Source organism: Oncorhynchus keta, chromosome 9, assembly GCF_023373465.1.
Source record: "Oncorhynchus keta strain PuntledgeMale-10-30-2019 chromosome 9, Oket_V2, whole genome shotgun sequence".
Classification (NCBI taxonomy): Eukaryota; Metazoa; Chordata; class Actinopteri; order Salmoniformes; family Salmonidae; genus Oncorhynchus; species Oncorhynchus keta.
In genome coordinates this window covers 16,465,596-16,471,752 of record NC_068429.1, presented here as the reverse complement: position 1 = coordinate 16,471,752, position 6,157 = coordinate 16,465,596, and the positions used below count along the sequence as shown (strand labels likewise).

At 43.0% G+C, this 6,157-nt stretch overlaps 1 protein-coding gene across 1 annotated transcript in view; it reads right to left on the bottom strand.

The window, feature by feature from the left end:
• LOC118387363 (DNL-type zinc finger protein) overlaps positions 1-6,157 on the bottom strand; it is a 61,949-nt gene that overhangs the window by 39,585 nt on the left and 16,207 nt on the right. The window lies entirely within an intron of this gene.

The following is a 6,157-nucleotide window of genomic DNA, read 5'->3' as shown; positions in this document are numbered from 1 at the left end:
TTCTGGCAAAGATCTACTATTCTCAGGGATCCTCTCAGAATCCCTCACCCTTGATCCACCCTCCACTTCCTCTGCATACAACATCTTCTTCATTACAATGACCCTGGCCACCTCAACCTGCTTCTCTCGCACCAGACACCTCCACTCAGGGTTACCTTCACCGACTCAATGGCACCCACCATCTTTTCCACCCAACTTGAAACCGACCATGGATCAGACAAAAGGCCTGGTTCCACCTTCTTCACAAATCTTACTCCCACTGAACCAATCGTATCTTTATCAAGCTCCTCACAACACCTTCTGCCCCTTCCATTTCACCTCCAGAACTCAAACTGGTGTCCGGCCCACTTTGTTTCAACTTGATACCAATCTTCCTCGACATTCCCTCTCCCTTGTCATTGCTATCTTCAACAGATACAAACCCATCCTCTGCCTCCCTCAGTCTTTTCAACCTGCTCTCTCTTTCGCTCCAATCCTCCTCCCTTAAACAATTACCTGACTCCTGAAAATATTCAACTTTTCCAAGTCAAAATCTTTTTTTCGCCACCTTGAGGGACATGCTAAGCCCTGTACTCCCTCCACTTCAAACTCCTGTGTCACCAGAACAGATGCAGTTGGGAGCACTTGTTTTTAAGTCATCAACCTCAACAACAGATTGTGCGTTATAGACAGTGTTAATGTGCATCCATAGTATATAGTGAACAGTACTGTGCATAATGTAGCAGATGCAGGAATGCCCTCATGCAGGGACACCACGAAATGTGGGCTGCAGTTGCACACTATTGACAGAAAGACACATCAACCTCAGATAAAGCATCTGAGACAGCAGAACAGCGCTCCTCTGTCTTAGTATGTGTAGGCCATGTATCTGATGCCGTCTGTTCAAAAAGAGTATGGCATGTCATACAGCCACAGTTGTAGAGCGGTCAGACTTTCTGGATGTTTAGTTCAATCCTGTGTGTTCTCTGGCCCATCTCTGATATCTTGTTGTGGATCTTGGCTATGATGGTGGGCTCCCCATTGACAGAAAATAAATATCTGCTGTGGGAAACCGTGTAGACAGTCTTAGTGTTCATGTATAGTGCAGTATTGACAGTGGTAATGTGCATCCATAGTATAGAGTAGTGAACAGTACTGTCCATAATGTAGCATAGAGCCCATGTCGTAAGTCCAAGGTGTTCCCAGAGTGGTATACCAAGAAGCAAGCTAGATCTACCCAGGTTTTTTAAAATCTAGCCAGCTTCACATTCCAGCTCAGGCTTCATCCGTACTACGATGGTGGATTTTGCTCGTCCACCTTCCGTAAAAGGCTGTCACATGCTTCCCAGTCAAAACACTTTAAGCTTATACATTTTGTGAAGTTTTTGTTCATTTTGGTGTTCGGTAGGTTATTTTCAACTGTTCGCGTGCACCAGTTCTTTTGTTGAGGCAAGTGGAAGTTTAGTAGTCAAAGTCTACACCCCTTCATCAGTGATTGGTTTACAGTAGGGGTGGGAACTATGGACGGGATTCTTCAATGAAGTGTTTGTTATCATCCACTTGAGAATTACTGCACTAAACTAAACTGATGTGTAATTGTGCGACTAAGACCTCCTCTGCAAAAACATAAAGAATTCAATATAGATTTCTTGATCTATCTATTTTGAGGAAGTGTTTCTGGCTATATTGTTACTACAGTGGCTCAAAATAGACAAACAGTAATATTGGCTCTTTCTTCTAGTTTTTCAAGCGAAGGTCTTTAGGGAGTGTGAGCACAGAAGTTTGCATCGCCTAGCCCAGTTCTGCTTGGAGCAAACTGAACCTATATATGGGGACGTCTTTACTCTAGAAGTTTTTGTAAATTTCATCAGGCTATTTGAAAATAGTCCAAATTAGAGCCATCTTATGGGCAAAAGTGACATATTTTATTACCTATTGTTAACTTATTTTGAGGTGCTTATCAATGCACAAGCCCCTTTTCCCCCACTCCTATCGATCTGATTTCATTGGTCCTTCACTCGCAAATCAGACAATTCATTCAGGATATATGAGAAAGCTCAGAGTTAGCCTACCCCAGGGAAGGTTAGTTTTAGAGGATTTGTTGCCTTGGAAATGTACACTGAACAATAATATACACACAACATGTAAAGTGTTGGTCCCATGTTTCATGAGATGAAATAAAAAATATTTAAAAAACATTTCAACCATAAGGTGCCTCGAACATCCTTTTAGAGAATTTGTAGCCACGCTGGGAGGGAGGCTGACAAGTATTTGCATATAATAATGCCTTTTTATGGGGACAAACTCATTCTGATTGGCTGGTTCTGGCTGCAAGTGGGTGAGCCCTCCAAGGCCCACCCAATGGATGCACCCCTGTACAGTCATGTGAAATCCATGGAGGACTAATTAATTCATTTCAATTGGCCTATATATGGACTGTAACCCAGTAAATTCTTTGAAGATGCGTTTATATTGGCCTTCCGAGTGGTGCAGCGGTCTGAAGCACTGCATCTCCGTGCAAGAGGCGTCACTACAGTCCCTGGTTTGAATCCAGGCTGTGTCACATTCGGCCGTGATTGGGAGTCCCATAGGAAGACACACAATTGTAAAAATGATGTAATGTTGCAATTATACATTCATGCAGGAGGAAATACAATGATTGCACTAGTGCATATGTGTGAAAGTGGTCTGCACACAGCATATTATCCCCGGAGATGCCAAACTCAGGGAAAATGTCCACCATATGATGTCACAGTGATGTCATAATGAGTGGGAGAAAAAACGCCTGCATCAGAGACAGTGCAAAGGTTTTCATACTCTGCCACATCCTGAAGAGTTACAATGTTTACCATTTGAAACTGGAATCTACATTGAATTTACAACACATACAGTTTTTCTTATGAATACATGTCTTTCTTGTTGTCCCATCATTTTCACTTTGTAAAAATCAGTTCATGTCAAAGCAAAATTGAATATGAGGACGAACAAAGGTACTTTTTTACATTGTCCTATGTGCATCCCAAATCAACCCTATAAAGTACATTATCAGCCCTGGTCAAAAGTTGTGCACTATGTAGGGAATAGGGTCCCATCAGAGGACAGCCACTCATGATGCATCATGAACAGTAGCTGTGAAGTGATACACATTGCTACAGTGTGGTTTTTACTATGTTTATGAGCTTACTAGTACTAAATATACTGTATTTCAAACATAGAAGTGAATTAATTGGTTAATAGGCCTATGTGGCTCTAGTGATTTGTTGTCTGTCATGGTGGGTGTGGCTTCCCATGGCACCACATTACATCACAATTGTGATGTCATAAATGATTGTATTCTGGTATGATGACAGCCTAAAAGGTTTGCCATAGCATTACTGTCATATTACAGCAACACAACAAGTTCAATTCAGGGTCAAAATCATTGCTATATTTTGGATGGTTATTTTGGTGGTAAGTAGTTGTGACCACTTGTGATTTAGTGTGAAAAGGCCTACTTTGTGGCACAATTTAATTTAGATGATTTGAATAATATAATCATATTTTTAAGCCATATTGTATCTTTTTCAGGATTACTGTAATTGAAGGAACTATGGGAAAGTTCTCCTTTCCAAGGCTCATCATAAGAATGGTTAGAATATCTTTTCTCTCACCACCCCCATAGTCAAAACTCCAGTGATTTAAAATCATCACTTTGACATATAGGCCTATGAGCTTTTCTAAGATTGAAAATAACAAGCTTGTACCATGATAACCTCATTTCTGACTGCATGTTTGTCATCATTTTCATTTCTAGCCATGGGCAAATCGGACTGCACAGGATGATTTCTGCACAGGAACTACTGAACTCCACGGGCCCAGAACACACCAGCCTCACAACTCCTCACAACTCCCCAGCCTTAATGTAAGTCCCATCTGCAGGCTAAATCTACGACCCACTAAAGTGGTCCAGACTAACTAATCATGTATGGCCAATCAGTGTAAACTTTGTACAAACTACGGCTTGATCTAGTGTCAACATGATACCTTATTGATATTCTATATCAATGAAATACAATGGAAGGCACATAATAATCCAATGAGTAAAATAAAATATACCATATTCTATTCTCAATATCCCTACTGCCCCAAAGGTGTGTAGGCGGGACAAGGAGAACACCGATTCTATCCAGAAGAAGAGGAAAAAGAAGAGGCTAAATGAGAAGGGAACCCAGGTTGAACTAGGCATGCGGGAGGATATCCATGACCTTGACCTCGCCCATTGGAGATTGGCTAGAGAGACATGGAGAACTGAGCGAGGAAACATGAGGGAGATTAAGGCGCTGTATGGAGAAATATTTAGGCTGCACCAACTCTTGGAGGAGGTAACAAGAGCCCTTTTCTTTAATCAGACTTTCATATAAGTAGATATACTGTAGTTGCTTTAGATGTTCCCAATCCTGATACACAGAAAAAAGATCTAAATAGATAGAATAGTGAAATAAGAAGGCAAGAAAAATAACTGCACACTGGAAGTATTCTGAGGAAGGTCTGAATTCTGCACTGGTAGTATTATTAAGAAGGTCTGCATTCTGCACTGGTAGTATTATTAAGAAGGTCTGCATTCTGCACTGGTAGTATTATTAAGAAGGTCTGCATTCTGCACTGGTAGTATTCTTAAGAAGGTATAGAGTCTGTACTGGTAGTATTCTGAGGAAGGTATGCATTCTGCACTGATAGTATTCTGAGGAAGGTCTGTGTTCTGCACTGGTAGTATTCTTAAGAAGGTCTGCATTCTGCAATGGTAGTATTCCTAGGAAGGTCTGCATTCTTAGAATAAAGTTGAAAAGGAATGGAAGAATTTCTGAATTTGAATGATTCCAAAAGTGTGGACCTTCCCATTTTCCTAATAGGCTAATATACAGTAATAAAACGTGTTTTCTCTATGATATTTATTACCCATCCACATGTAATTGTTTTAAGATAGTAATAACAATAACCATCAAGCTATTAAGTAATAAAAGTGTGTCTGTCATCATACAGATTGGGGTGGATAAAGGGGTGATCAAGCAGCGCTCCACCTCCTCCATTATTTGTCCCGTCTCCCCGACACTGCCAGCTTTCCCCTGGTACAACCACCACAGGTACCTCGCCAACAGCCAATCGGAGCCTGACCAGCATGCTGCCGGCACCCAGAAGGACCCACCTAAGAAACACTCAATCTTTCCCCCTCTGGACACACAGAGCTGCACCTCCCCTGATAAATGGCCTCATTCTCCGTCCAAGACATCACACCCACACGCTTCACACCGATTTGCTGTCCCATCCCACCTCCTGGCTTCCGGCCCTCCTGCCCGGATGAGACAGACCCATCTGCAGGTCCACCCCAGGTCCCCATTGACTGGCCAGGCAAAGGTCAAGGATGAGGTTAAGAGGCCAGAGACTGCATCGTCTGAGGAATTGTCTGAGGAAGTTCAACGGAGAGGAGCAGAAATTGCAAGCATGTATAAAGCACAGCTGAAAGAGAGGATGGCCCAAAAGAGAAAGGAAGAGATTCTGAAGAAAATGGCAAACAGCGATGACAAGAACGATGACACTGAGGCCTCCTGCTCCTCTGCAGTAAAACCATCTAATACCCCTGCCACAGCCCCCGGCCAGCCCAGAGGCCACGCCAGTGGCCGCCCGAGAGGACACTCAGGGGGACACCCAGCAGGACCTGGCAGAGGTTGTGAATGTGCTCAAGAGGCAATCATCTGATCTATACCTGCCTGACGACGTTTGTGAGGAGTCACTCACATGGAAATCCATTTACGAGGAGCTGTGCCCGCTCGCTCACAGAGTGAACACAGAAGCTGACTACATCAAGGCGCTCCGCGTCATCACTGAGAATGCTGTGACTCCCTCGTGCTCGTCTGAGGATGATGTGTCTCAGAGTGTGAGTGAGGACACAAGTCAGGAGGGGAGTAGTGAAAGTGAGGAGAGCATGAGTGGACAACAGCAGAGATGTCTACACAGGGATCCTTATGGTAAGAGGGACAGGAAGGAGATTGATAGTGGTAAAATGGAAGGGAGATTTGCAACCGCCAATGCAATGTCTATGATGGCGAGCCGAGGGATAGAAGAACTTAATGCCATGAGCTACGCAGACAGGATCAAATATTTCAAGTATGAGGCTAAGAGAAATGAAGAGATGATGAAGATT